Source organism: Schistocerca nitens, chromosome 4 (assembly GCF_023898315.1).
Source record: "Schistocerca nitens isolate TAMUIC-IGC-003100 chromosome 4, iqSchNite1.1, whole genome shotgun sequence".
In the NCBI taxonomy this organism is placed as follows: Eukaryota; Metazoa; Arthropoda; class Insecta; order Orthoptera; family Acrididae; genus Schistocerca; species Schistocerca nitens.
Genome location: NC_064617.1, coordinates 234,726,245 through 234,741,484, shown reverse-complemented (window position 1 = coordinate 234,741,484; position 15,240 = coordinate 234,726,245). Strand labels below are relative to the sequence as shown.

The 15,240-nt window shown below is 41.9% G+C and overlaps 2 protein-coding genes across 3 annotated transcripts in view; one reads left to right on the top strand and one right to left on the bottom strand.

The window, feature by feature from the left end:
• LOC126252102 (E3 ubiquitin-protein ligase Ubr3) overlaps positions 1 to 15,240 on the bottom strand; it is a 304,811-nt gene that overhangs the window by 143,230 nt on the left and 146,341 nt on the right. The gene's annotated exons all lie outside the window — the stretch shown is intronic.
• LOC126252103 (uncharacterized) overlaps positions 8,693 to 15,240 on the top strand; it is a 37,517-nt gene continuing 30,969 nt past the window's right edge. The window contains exon 1 of the mRNA XM_049952964.1: positions 8,693 to 8,845. The gene's annotated coding sequence lies outside the window, so the exon portion shown is untranslated. The remainder of the gene's footprint in view (positions 8,846 to 15,240) is intronic.

Genomic DNA, 15,240 nt, shown 5'->3' with positions numbered 1-15,240 from the left:
AGAGAGAGTGGGGGGGGGGGGGGGGGGGGGGATACTTGAGAGAGCATGCCCTCAGGGACTTAAAAATCATACTCTAGAGAATGGAAGCCACTTGGAATATATAATTTTTTGTAAGTGACCACCCGTAAGTCAAACAGAAGGTGTTAACTTTTGACTTTGTATAAATACAAATTCTCTCTTAAAATCAAGATACTACTGTTCATTTGGAAACCATATGTTTCCAGAGGCACTGGAAGTTTGTGGTGCAACTATCTAGAAGCTTGGCATTCTGGGATCAGCAGCATATTTTTAAAATTTTTAAATGAACACAGCACCATTTGACTGTATTATTGTTTATTTAACTATGGCCCAGGTTTTGGTCTTTCGTGCAATTTTCAAGTGATTGAGTTTATGTCATTAACATATATTGCAGGACATCAGGCTCAAAATTGGCTATAAATTAAGAAAAATATACACTCCCCACAAAATGTGAGATGTAAAATCATCATCTTGTAAAACTATCAGTAAATAATACTGGGAACACATCAGTTTAATAATAAACAACAATATAATCAAATGGTGCTGTGTTCATTTAAAAATTATTGTAGGACTGTTGGTCAGCAACATCAAAAACTGTTCATCAGCATATTGTTTGTATGCCTGCCTCCGCGCAGAAATCAAAGACTCTTTCTAAAAGCTTCTCCTGTCAGTCCAGTAGCCTTATGCTAGACTGTACCTACTCCTTCAGACACATGGAGCACTTTTTTCCATTGAAAAGTACCAAAATGGTCAAAGCAGACCGAATCTAGACTTTCCAGAACAAACTCCAGGACTGTAACACTGAAGCATACTGTCCAATTTGAGAATCCCCCCCCACAATGACAGCCATGTGAGTTAAAAGGTAAATACAGGACATTTAAAAGTTTGTTAAATGAAAATATATTTACTTTACAGATGGAAAAAGTACCTTCTCTGCCTATTCCTATTGCCTCCAAATAACAATCAGCAATTGACAATTTATTATGTGTACTGACAAAACAAAGAATAATTTAAAAGGGGTATCTTTGTTTGGATGTGCCATCCCATCATTACTTCCAGGCAGACGACACCAATTAAAATACTAACCTCGACGTAGTACTGTTATTCTGGAGGGGTTATGCTGTATTAAATGTTATATTAGAAGCTTTTTAAATATTTTAAAATGCATCTTAGATCTTTTTGTAGGAAATAGTTTTCTGTCCCTATTTCACCTGAATCCTGTTATCAAGGGTTATCACTAAAATTCAAATATGGCACAGGTCCATTTTGGACTATATACCCAATTCTTCATCTTGTCAAAATTAACAAAATATTGCCTCCTTCAATAGAGAGTGGAGGGAAAGGTGGATCATAATAGTCTCATTTATGTATCAGGATAAACTTCTTTATGCCATGTTTTATTGCAAAAAACAAGACAAAGTCTTTGTCACTGTATCAGAAAGTGTTCGATACTGAAACAAATGTCTGTCCCTTGTCTTGACAAAACGATTTTGACACTAGAGCACAAAGAGAATACACTGATGCTTCACTGAAACAGCACACTGATTAAGCAACACCATCCATGTGGCTTCAAGAGTCTATTTTGTAAAAAAGCGCCTTAAACAGCACCAAATGGATTTGTGATCTTCAAAGAGATGCCAAACCAAGTGGTACTTGTATCTGTAATGAGTTCATGTGTTCCAGGTAGAGTTGGTTCTGGCTCACATGGGAGAAGTGTCAGTTGTATAGTAAGAATACATTGTGGTTGCTTCCTTTTTGAAATGGCTTTCGAGACAGCGGAATCAATTTGTGGCTGCCTCAGTGAGAATATAAAGAACTACAGGTTCTAACTGACCAGACAGAAGGAATCATCAATGGCAGAGTACAATTTAGTCGCAACTGTCAATACTAGAGTATCCTAATTTTTTTCCAGTCATTACTTGGTAAGAGTGAATGGGGTGCTGTGTACTCTTAAAGAGTTCCGCATACAATGGGGAGTAGGAAGCAATCTGATGAAGCAAGGACGATAATGTGTGAGAGCAAGAGAAACCTTATTTTCAGAGGTTTTCTGACATACAGGCAATGTGCTAGCATCCTTTTGTTTTCCTCTTTTATAGCAGCAATTCTGGCAATGGACTGGGCTGCCACTGTGGCTATAAGCCGTATAGTTTCTTATACATTGAGTATCGTGTGAGACCTAACATACATCTGACAAGGACCTATTGTTGGTGTTTACTAAATTTTTGCATCTGTCAGAAATCTATAATTAGTATACGTACCCACTGCATCAGTGCCGTAACAGTTTGTCACAAAATATTGATTGCTAAACACATCGGTACAAAAAATATTAAAGCAACTAGCAGACAGTAAGGGGTTAAACAGAAAGCCCCGAGGACATTAAAGACAGTTGTTACAATATTTTAGGGACTTTAAGACGCAGTTTTTTCTTCGAAAAATTGCCTCCAAAATTCAGGTGCGTCTTATACTCGGAATTAATATACAAATATCCAGTGTTTGATTTAAAATTCCAGCCAGTCTTAAAAATGGCCATATATTCAATGCCTCAGGAAACCTTTCTCCATCTGGCAACACTGGATTCAACTGGCAACAGCAGTGCACAGATGCGACGAACACTGAGTTGCGGGGATTCACAAGCTTGCTAACACTGTCTTCCTGTCGCTGGGGCATCACAAACCTAGAATCTAGCTTATGATGCCTCATTGCAATCTACGGCGCCAGTGAACTTGAAATGAAAGTTATTTGTGTTATCAGTTGTAGTACAATATTTTTTTAGCAGCTAGTTTCGTAATTGAAACAAATAAAAGGTATTCGTACTATGTGAGCTATAAATTGAAAGTAAGAGCATATGAAGAACATTGTAATAGAACAGGTGAGTGGCATTTCGGCCCATCACAAACACAAAAACCTTTCGCGACTGGCGGGCTAGTATAAAAAGAGGAAGACTAATTGAGCAAATAGGCGACTGAATGCAAAATGATCAAAACTAGAAGATTACGTACTGAAATGGATTCAAGGACGGCATCAAAACGGCAGTCGAATTAATACAAAAAGGATTCAATTACGCCGCTCGTAAGCTTGCGCTACAGTATAACATAACAGACTTTAAGGGTGGACTTAGTTGGTACTACAGGTTTATGAAGTGTCATGGACTTAGCATCCAAATCAAAACCAAAAGCTCTTAAAAAACCATAAGAGTATGAAGAGAAAATATCTTCTTTGCATCGCTTTATTATTCAACATCGAAAGAAAACCACTGTTGAACTCAGCCAAACAGCGAATATGTATGAAACACTTCCGACATTTGACGTGCCGAGTAACAGGACTGTTGCCACGACAACTTCTAAAACTGTAAATATAAAAACAAGTGGACACGAAGGAATGCACTACACTGCTGGCCTTTGATGTTGTGCTGACGGTACTAAACTTAATCCAATGATCATTGTCAAGCGCGAAACAATGCCAAAACCTTCTGAAATACCACCAGGTGGTGTTCACATACATGACAAAAGGTAGTATGGACGAGGCTGATATGCAATTATGGATTAACAGTGTGTTGTTGATGATTATGTTTAGTATGTGGGGCGCTCAACTGCGTCGTCATCAGCACCCATACAAAGTCCCAATTATGACACAGTCTGTTTTTTATTCACAATCCAATTCCAGTCACTGTCACCAATGTCACCCGGCCGGGAATCGAACCCGGGACCCCGTGATCTAGAGGCAGTAACGCTAGCCACTAGACCACGAGCTGCGGACATTAACCGAGTGTGGTAGAGAATGGAAGTTTTATCGTCGAATAAGAGTTCTCTTCTTGTGCTAGATCAGTTTAGTGGTCATTTGAAAAATTCTGCGAAAGAAAAACTGAAACAGGGAAGAAGTACGTACAGAGCTTGCGTTACTTCGAGAGGACTTACTTCACAACTTCAACCTCTTGATGTCTCAATAAACAAACCATTTAAAGTGTGTATGAGAGACGAATGTAACAAACGGATGATGGATGAAACACAGCATGAATTCACGACGAAGGGTGCTTCAAACCAACCTACAATCAGACAAGTGTGTCAGTGGATAAAATAGCAGTGGTCTAGAGTGAGAAACGATATTATTGTTAAAACTTTCAAGAAGTGCAACATAAAAATAACACTATCGAAAGCAGTGATGATGAAGAAGAAGGTTCAAACGACGATTTTCAGAGATTTTAAAGGTGAGTTCCGTTTTATAAACTATGAATTTTCTGTCTGACTTGGCAGTCAAATGATAAAAATATTTTTTTAAAAAAACTGTTTAAAAATTAAGGTGCATTTTATAGTCCGCAGCATCTTACAGTCCATAAAATACGGTATCCCTAATACGAGAATAAAACATGACAGATTAAGATACATACAGTTACCAGTGCCAGGAGCAAAAAAAAGGTACAATGAAAACATCAGACACAATAACTTTTGGCAGAGCTGTTACTGAAAATAATTTTCCGACTCCACAGCATGTAAGGAGCATCCTGTGATGCAGAGAACCCGAACCACTGACTGATGAAAACATATAATGTGCCTGATGGGTCTACATTTGTAGCACTCTCTGCCACGTGGCTTGTTTACCTTTAAGAACATCAGGAGAAGAATTCAACCCGGAAAGTTTTCTTGCCAACTGTGACGCATAGTGGAGATTCTGTAATGCGTATTACATTGATACTGGGGTTTAGGATGAATTCATCTGTTTCACTGAAGGGAAAATAAATGGTAAGATCTAGAAAACGATTATGCGCAGCTACATTTTATTCAACGGGAAAGACAGTAGTATTAAAAGTTTGCAGCTTTTAAGATGGTAATGCCCCACGTGTATTGACGGAAGTGTCACACTGCTTTGACAAGTGTAAAGTTGAAACATCAATTCTTGGGCAGCCTCTACAACCACCAAATCTGAATATTTAGTCCCTGTCATTTCTACAGCGAGAAATAAATTGCGCAATTTTTGTGTATTGTATGAAATTAAATTGAGCGCTACATAGGTTCTATAATAGGGCTCTCGAAAAAACATCGAATATTTTTTCAAAAAAAAAAAAATGTCGAATATGTTGGCAATACTTCTCCCCCCGGTATATCGATATCAAAACGGCAATATCGAGTGCCGATATTTTAATTTTGTGTTATATTTTTTCACAATTTTCGATACGTATTTGTTCTTTTGAAACTAATGTCGAACATAATTTGAGCTTTCATCAGGGCCATTCTTTTTCTTTTGACTGTGTGAAGCAAGTATAATGTGGCACGAAAGAATTCCAGTTGTACTGAGTTGTGGCTGTGTGAATAGAACAACAATATTTCCGATGTGAAGAAATAGCACACCAATTGTGTTAAAAAGCCAATTTGTAACGCAACTACTTCACGTCGGCATTCTTCAAATACATCTGCTGAAAATGATGAAAAACAATCTAAATGACAAGCAGTCTTTGCGGTGTGCGGATACGTGTGAGGGAAAAAAACGCTTATTAATCGGCGCTCGAAGCCATCAACAGAAACTGCAACGTTTAGCTTCGGCACGCAGTTTTGACACTGCAACTGTTTGGTCGCTGGCGTTGGCAGATGTGAAAAAACAGGGAAGTCGATATGTAGTCTTGCTGACAAATCCGATATGTGACGAAACCGAGCGAAGGACCGATTAGACACCTTTTATTGTGACACTTACATGCAATTACCATTGTTAGCAAAGAGGTTATCGGCAAGCGTGAACGTGCAACGTTTTCCTTTCAATTCTTGCTCAGAGGAAGCTAGGCAGGCTGCTGGCTTGTTGATGTATGGAGTATACAGCTCTAAAACCAGTAGTATATTTATTTACAAGGTGAAGCCGACACTTTTCTGGGCAGGTATATCGATATTTTTTCCGTGACATATCAATACTTTTACCCGATATATCGATATTCGACGATATTTTTTAAATATCGATAGATCGGATTCCCGATACTTTTACATATATCAACAGCCCTATTCTATATCATTGATCTGCACGAGGATTCAGACTGTTTTAGATATCTAATCCATCCCTACAAACTATTCCTGTTTGAGGACCACAATGTTTAAGTAGCAGTGGGATTAGTCAAGGTAATATGCTGCTACCTTTCTCCAATCAGAATGCCGGTAACAGACAGTTAATGGAGGATCTAATGACTACAAAGTCTTTCACGAGGAAGTTCTTGGATAAAATGCCGTACTTTCGATGGTTACCTCCATCTGACTAACATTGGCGCCGGCCGGAGTGGCTGAGCGGTTCTAGGTGCTACGGTCTGGAACCGCGCGACCGCTACGGTCGCAGGTTCGAATCCTACCTCGGGCATGGATGTGTGTGATGTACTTAGGTTAGTTAGGTTTAGATAGTTCAAAGTTCTAGGGGACTGATGACCTCAGAAGTTAAGTCCCATAGTGCTCAGAGCCATTTGAACCAACTAACATGTGCATTTTATCCAAATTTGACATGGAAGTTTACGAAGAACTTCTATTCCTTAGGGATCTAATGTTTAATACAAAATTCAATCCGTGCTGCTGATCGATATTTTTTTTACTTCGTAATAGATACGTGTTTGTGTTCCTCTGTACAATTCATGTACGCCCTACACCCGATTTAATAAGTTTTTGGAAGTAGCAAAGTTCGAACAAGTTACTTACATTCTGGATTTGTCCCAAGCAATTATGCACTGAGGAGCTAAAGAAACCGGTACACCTGCCTAATGCCGTGTAGGGCAGCCGGGAGCACTCAGAATTGCCAGAACACGACGTGCCATGGATTCGACTAATGTCTGAAGTAGTTCTGGAGGGAATTGACACTATGAATCCTGCAAGGCTGTCCTTACATCCATAAGAATATGAGAAGGTGGAGATCACTTCTGAACAGCACGTTGCAAGGCATACGACATATGCTCAATAATCTTCATGCATGGGGAGTTTGGTGGACAGCGGAAGTATTTAAACTCAGAAGAGTGTTCCTGGAACCACTATGTAGCAGTTATGGACGTGTGGGGTATCGCATTGTCCTGCTGGAATTGCCCAAGTCTGTCGGAATGCACAATGGACATAAATGGATGTAGGCGAACAGACAGGATGCTTGTGTACGTATCACCTGTCAGAGTCGTATTTAGATGTACTGTATCAGGGGTCCCATATCACTCCAACTGCACACGCGCCACGTCATTACAGAGCCCCCACCAGCTTGAACAGTGCCCTCTCCGCTGCCAATTCAGGGTCCATGGATTCAACAGGTTGTCTCCATACCCGTACATGCCCATCCGCTCGATACAATCTGAAACGAGACTCGTCCGATCAGGCAACATGTTTCTAATCATCAACAGTCCAATGTCGGTGTTGACAGGCCCAGGTGAGGCGTAAAGCTTTGTGTCGTGCGGTCATCAATGGTGCACGAGTGGACCTTGGGCTCCGAAAGCCCATATCGATGATGTTTCGTTGAATGGTTCGCACGCTGATAGTTTTTGATGGCCCAGAAATGAAATCTGCAGCAACTTGCGAAAGGGTCGCACTTCTGTCACGATGAACGATTCTCTTCAGTCGTCGTTGGCCCGTTCTTGCATGATCTTTTTCAGGCCGCAGCGCTGTCGGTGATTTGATGTTTTTTTCAGATTCCTGATATTCACGTTACACTCGTTAAATGGTCGTACGGAAAAATCCCCACTTCATCGCTACCTCGGAGATGCCATGTCCCATCGCTCATGCGCCCACTACAACTCCACGTTCAAACTCACTCAAATCTTGATAACCTGCTATTGTAGCAGCAGTAACTGATCTAATAACTGCGCCAGACACTTTCTCTCGTATATCGGCTTTGCCGCCCGCAGAGCCGTGTTCTGCCTGTTTACATATCTCTGTATGTGAATACGCATGCCTATACCAGTTTCTTTGGCGCTTCAGTGTATTACAGCAGTTAGTAGCACTGCAACTAACAGGCACACTCCAATGATTCAAGAGTATCCAGCGTTTTTAATCTCTATTTCTTGAACAGGTTCATGCAATCATGGCATCACAGTGTGCAAAGACCACCTTGTTAGAAGCGTCTTCAATCTCTATCAACGACAAACGCTAATATTTCCATGAAGTCTTAGCAACATTATCGCCACCTCTAAAACATAATTCAGAGTCTTGTGGAAGAATTTAAATTGAGCTCCTCAGCAGCAATTCGCTTAACATGTATAAAAACAAATTTAAAAAATTCAGCAGTTCACCGCTAGTTTCCTTGAATGAGCAATAACCGCTCGTCAAATTTAGTTTAAAAAACAGCCCAGTACCTCATATTCAAGACGAATTCGCATGATTCCAGGACCTCTGTTTTGGTGGGATCCAGAAGTGCTATGGCAGTGTTTATTTCGGCCCCTTAGATACAGCAAGCGTTGTGGCACAATGCACGCCTTTGTGCTGTCGATTAAAGAATTGTCCCTGGTGCAATTGTCCCCCCCCCCTCCCTCCCCCAACCGCAATTGTCCCCCCCCTCCCTCCCCCAACCCCCATCATCGGGTATCCACTCGCTTTTCAAGTGTCGTCCTCCCCCCTCCCCACCCCCTTCTTCCTCCCAGGTCCACCAACACCGCTAGCCGCCGTGGCCAACATTCAGTACGCTGATCTTGGTGTAAGCTGTATCAGGCCTTCGCTTCCCCCCTCCAGGCCCCCTCTTGGAGCACGTGATCCTACTGCTGCCAAGAGCCTCGCCTCGCACCGAGCACTTACGTCAACTCTTGCGAGTTCAACAGGCTGCCGGGCAGCTCTCTTCAGTTCGCGCCGCAACGCAGCAGCTACAGTTAGACCGGCTGACGCACAACCGGAAGCGTGTTCAGGTGAGTTCAAATGCTGACTTGTGCGTGAAACGAGGACAGCCGGCTTTGCCTACGCCCACTGGGAATCATGCTACACTGCTGAATTATTCGATCATCTACTCTCTAAAAAAAAATGCTTTGCCGTTACGCTACAAAAATAATTAGATACAGCTTTCAAACCTTTCTAGCGAAAAATTACTAACAGAACAGCAAAAGGCCACTTAATTACCAAAAGAACAATCCCGTGTGAACTGTTCCGCATCGTCAATTCTCCGGGCGACGCATCGTCAATTCTCCGGGCGAAAATAGCAGCCTGCTTCTTAAAATTCTGTTGAATTTCATCTGTTACTTCACAGGACGTTTTGTGCTATTGTTTATTACACACACATAATTTACTCGTACATGAACTACTAACTGTTTGCAGCTTTCAAAAAGTTTGTACCAAGAAACCACTGTAACGAACGGCCAAAAAGACAGCCACTGTTCTTATCGTCCGTGGGACTCTTGTCGAACAACACCCCCGATTTTATAAATGGGTCTCCCTGTAAGACATGTAAGCTCAAATGACGCACGCTGAGAAGTTGTAGAGTTGCAACACTCATGTCACTTTCTATATATGGACTGCTGGAATGTTTACAGAAAATGATGTCGAACATGTTCACCGGAACACATTGGTTTCTCCCGCTATCATTTTTTTATCTTACTTTTCCATCAATCTTCCATCTGCTTCGTTATTTCGAGTGAAATGTTTGTAAACATTTCGACAGAAAACTCGTCACGTTTCTGCAATCATTAACAAAAAAGAAGAAACAATCACACAACAAAGTATTTCGCTCAAGTTCATCATATTCCTTAAATGCTCTTTTATCATCTTCCAACAGAGAAACGGCTGAGGTTGCTTACCTTCTAGAATATTGACTGTATGTAAATTGTAGCAGTAGGTAATCTTTTGGTGTCTTGGGCATATTGCGATACTTGCTGAAACAGTTGTGGACGGGGAACGAGCATGTAATTCAAAATCAAGTATTGTCCCGACAGGCATAATTAATCCGTTATGCTAACTAGGATTACTGTCTGGCGCATTTATATCAATTACATAGAGTGTTTCAAAGTATGGGGGAGAAAATATTCTTAACTTCTTTCTGTACCCACATTAACTTTAACACATGTTTTAAAACGTCATTCGAAATTGCCTTGAAGGTAGACTAAACAAGCTTTGAATGTAACCACACTGGTAACTTCCTTTTCAACATCGAAAACGGGATTTCAGTTCCGCGGCAAGTGTTGAGTTGCAAATGCAATATAATCCAATTTGAGAAATATGCACATCCATCCCAGAACCTGCTTTTATGGTGGGACTTTCTTGACGGATGGATGAAAACATGGCGAATCCCTGTCAAGAAGTGGGTGATACCACTCATCCTAGTTCGTGGATGCCAACTACTACGAGTCATATTGGCAGTAAAAACGGGTGCTGGGCACCCGATGGCTACATTTATGTGGAGGCTAAGGACAGCAGTTGCTAACAGACATTCGTTGCTGCAAAATAATTAACCTTTGATTTTTCATGGAGTTTTTTTTTATCATCAATGTTTCATGTGGCGGTCATTAAAGTGTTGGATGCAATCGTCACTGTTGGGGGTGAGGGTCGGGAGAGAGTGAGGAGGGGGGTCTGTATGCGCCCACAGATTGCCGGTAGTTCGTCACTTGTTTGTTTACGAGTACGTAAACTCTCCGTGTTACTTGTTTCAAAGGCTTAAGGCAACCTCTCCCATAAAGTGTACACGTGTTGCGTTGTAGCTAACGTTAGTGGCTTCAAGACGCCCTGTAACTTTTCATTTTCGATGGACAAATACGAATCTGTTTTTGTGAAGTAATAGATACAATAAATGACAATGGGGATTCAGGGGCCAAGGGGATAATATAGTGGCCAAATTTTGTAATGTGGCCAAATTTTGTAGTTACTAAAGTTCGCGTACACTGATTAGTCAACAAAGAACTTAGATGCTGAATGTGATTATTTTTCTTTTGTGGTCATGTCAGTCTTTCTATCTTTTAATTCCTTAAAGCTCCTGAAAGTTTATAATAAAATAATAATACAAAGTACTTACAATTTGTATTTGAGGGGAAAAGTGACAAAATTCTATGGTCAACTGACTTTTGAAATACGGATCTTCAGATTTGGATTCTGAGATAATCAGTTGGAGAGCCTCAAGAAATGGGTCTTGGCATTTGTGCGGATACACAAACAGCCCAATTACGAACTTTCGTTTGCCCATTTCCCACAAATAAATGACTTGACAATACCTCAACAACGACAATGTCTGACTAGATATCAACAGTGTCCTCCCAGAATTTCGATGCAATCGAAAAATCGCTGTATCTAATTACACGAGAAATATGCAGAAGTCAGAACACAAAATTCCATGGAAATCACGCAATAAAATAAAATACTATCAAAAGAATGAATGCAACAGTTGGTTAGCAATGAGGCGTCTGGAGACTGTTTTGGATGATAATGAGGAAAACAAGTACAGGATTGCATAAATTGGAGGGGGGAGGCAATGAACACGCGTACTAACGTGAAAGTGTGATAACACACAAGAAGAGCAGGAGGATGAGGAAATCACGGTAATTTCGCTTCGCTGTTAGCTTCGTTGTTATAGTGGGTCGATGCCATTTCCTGAAACTGATGAAAAGGTGCGAAATTCAATAATGAACAAATTCAATAATGAACAATTTGAAACACAAAATTCTTGTTCGAGGCTCTAAACAAAACACTGCAACAACTGAATTTGATAGTTTGGATAATATGGAAAACGAAGTTACGAAATCACAGACCAAAAGCCAATGAAAAAAAAAAAACAACTCTAAGAAAGGCAATACAAATGTATTAACCAAAAACTCGAGTGAGTTTTCGTTACGTCGATCTGATTCAGATCAAACATTCGATCTTTAAGGTCAGAGACCATGCGTAAACACTGTCTCGCGATGACACACGACCTCAACCAGCATGCTGAAGATTTTCTGTCTGCGGAATAAGATACTATATCGAGGTCAAAATAATGGCCTGTCGATAAGTGACAACCAGGTTGAAGGTCAAAGCTATTGATATGTGGAAGTCTGCGCGTGCTCTGCTTCGTTTACTGATCCAAGGCTGGCTCGTGCCATCCCGTTCAATACGCGAAAACTGCTTTCGTTTTTTTCTCAGCAGTTCTGCATTCCCTTTTTTCCCAATGCCTTGTTCGCCATTTTATGTTCGTTTCTTTCACTCCACTGCCTTGTGGCATACGGAAGCAACACGGGTTCCAAAGATGCCTTGTGGCATAAGGAAGCAACACGAGTTCCAAAGACTTAAATGTCTGCTTCTTGAACCTTTGTACCCCTATAAGCAATTATGAACTGTAGAGCTCTCTTTACACCGGAACGAATGGGATAGACACTATGTACTTAGAGCCACGATGAGCAAAACTTTGATATTCAGAGAGTATCACTCGTATTTTGCAAGGCAAGCGCACTAATTTTTGACAAAGTAAGCACAATAACGGGGCGAAGGAAGAATTCAGGTGAATTAATTTCTACGTAAACGTGAAATGTGTGGAGTACATATTGTTACACTTAACTGCAGCTTCAGCTTTCCTCAGCATTAGTCCAAAACTTTGTACGTTATGTCGGTTCACGCTTTTCACAACCTTCTCATTACAACTGAGGAGATCACTGATCACCAACATTACCCGAAGAAATGCTATCACTTACTCTCTAGCTATTAGCAACAGGAGAAATTTATGTTAGTGATTCTTTCGCATTTCATGAGCTGCTATCTACCAGAGTTTTTGATGTCTGCAATGACATGTGCGGAGCACTTCAAGGATTTTATTAAAGGAAGTATGAGGAAGGTAATGCCAAAAATATTACTCGTGAAACGTGAAATGTACATATGACCTGTCACTATACAATCGACCTGCCACAATAGGGTACTCGATAAAATTTGCTTATGTTTATTAGACGACAGATTGTGTGATTCCGGATAATCATTTTTATACATCATAAAAAGATCTCTTAACATAACAGTGATACATGAGCAATATAATTACAGAGACCAAGAACGTAAGCAACGAGAATGATAAGGTTTACCGTATATTTTTTTAAAATTGTAATCACCACAATGGCTGCATATTCTCCATTTGTTTACTTTCAGGAAAATTTTTTCTTTTTAATAGAAAGAACTAAAATAATTTATCTTTTCTGTCTGCTTGCTATATATATATCTATCGTTCACGCCTCACGTCGACAATAACAGAAGCAGACAAAAATGTGCCAAAAGAACAAGAGCCAGCGGAACACAAAGTGAAAAGCGAACCGAACACGACCGCAGTAAGGTCACTCAGACGCGGCTAGCGTTTACACAGGAAAATTCTCGTTCGCTGTCGCTTATTCTCTTATATTTGTTTCGGTGTAAAGGCGGCTTAAGATTTAAGGGGGATACGTGGAACTTTTTTGACACAGGAAGGGCATCCGGCCACCATCTGCAACTAACTTTGCCAAATCCATAGTAACAGGGCCGACCCCACGTTGATGTGGGACAAAGGCCCAAGAAAATGATAAATGATAGTGGAGACTATTTATTTACAACTTAGGCAAAATTGATGTGTGTCTCAAAGTTTTACTGTCCTTCGAAGTACTCGGCGATGTGGAAGTCTCGGGATGCCCTTGGCAGCGCCAGTTCGAATAGAGTGGTCTATTGCCCGATGAATCTCTAACAGTTCTGAAGCGAATGCCACGAAGCGCTTCCTTCTGCATAGGAATCGTGTTGAATTCACAAGGGCTTACGTCCGGGGAGTGTGGTAGGTGGTACAGCACTTCCCGCCTCGTCGATCGAACAAATCTGTCACAAATTGCGCCCTATGCGTCCGAACATTGTCCTGTAAAATGATGGTCTGAAGGAAACTTCGCCACTTATTTCTCTAAGCTGGTTGCAGGCCTCTTCCAAAAATGAACAGCTTACAGAAAGAAGCGGCGACACTTTTCTGCAGGACCCGCCCATCATTTTGCAGGACAATGCTCAGGCGCATATGGCACAAATTGTGTCTGATTTGCTCGATCGAAGGGGCTGGAAAGTACTGTACCAACCACCACACACTTCGGACTATGCCCTTGTGGCTTCAACTTGATTCCTAAGATGAAGGAAGCGCTTCATGGTATTCGCTTAAAAACTGTTACAGAGATTCTTCGGGTAATAGATCGTTCCACTGGTACTGCCAACACACCTGGAGTTGCTAAGGGTATCTATCCGACGAGTTTCTCCTCGCTGGAAAGGTTTATACACAAAGCTGGTGACTACTTCGAAGGAGAGTAGAACTTTCAAACATGTATCTGTCTTGTATAAATCGTAAACAAATAGATGCCACTATTAAAGTTCCAGCTCTCGTATTTCAAATAGCGGCATTCACACCAACTGCCGACGGAACTTATGCGTCGTCTGCTAACATCTTGAGTTAACCTACTATTGTCGCGGATAGTCTTGTTACTAAAACTAAACTGCGCCCGAACAGGCCGTGAAGTCCTAACGGTACCGACCGGCCGCCGTGTCATCCTCAGACTGCAGGCATCGATAGATGCGGATATGGAGGGGCATGTGGTCAGCACACCGCTCTCCCGGCCGTATGTCAGTTTCCGAGACCGGAGCCGCTACTTCTCATTTTGCCTCACATGGGCTTAGTGCACCCCGCTTGCCAACAGCGCTCGGTAGACCGGATGGTCATCCATCAAGGTGCTAACCCAGCCTGACAGCGCTTAACTACGGTGATCTGACGGGAACCGTTGTTACCACTGCGGCAAGGTCGTTGACATAGTCTTGTTACAGTAGTGAATTTTGTGTCGTCTCCCTTTTTATTGACTGTATTCTTTGCTTTCCTGATGCATTGCGGGCGTGTTGCATAATGTTATATTATACACTCCTGGAAATGGAAAAAAGAACACATTGACACCGGTGTGTCAGACCCACCATACTTGCTCCGGACACTGCGAGAGGGCTGTACAAGCAATGATCACACGCACGGCACAGCGGACACACCAGGAACCGCGGTGTTGGCCGTCGAATGGCGCTAGCTGCGCAGCATTTGTGCACCGCCGCCGTCAGTGTCAGCCAGTTTGCCGTGGCATACGGAGCTCCATCGCAGTCTTTAACACTGGTAGCATGCCGCGACAGCGTGGACGTGAACCGTATGTGCAGTTGACGGACTTTGAGCGAGGGCGTATAGTGGGCATGCGGGAGGCCGGGTGGACGTACCGCCGAATTGCTCAACATGTGGGGCGTGAGGTCTCCACAGTACATCGATGTTGTCGCCAGTGGTCGGCGGAAGGTGCACGTGCCCGTCGACCTGGGACCGGACCGCAGCGACGCACGGATGCACGCC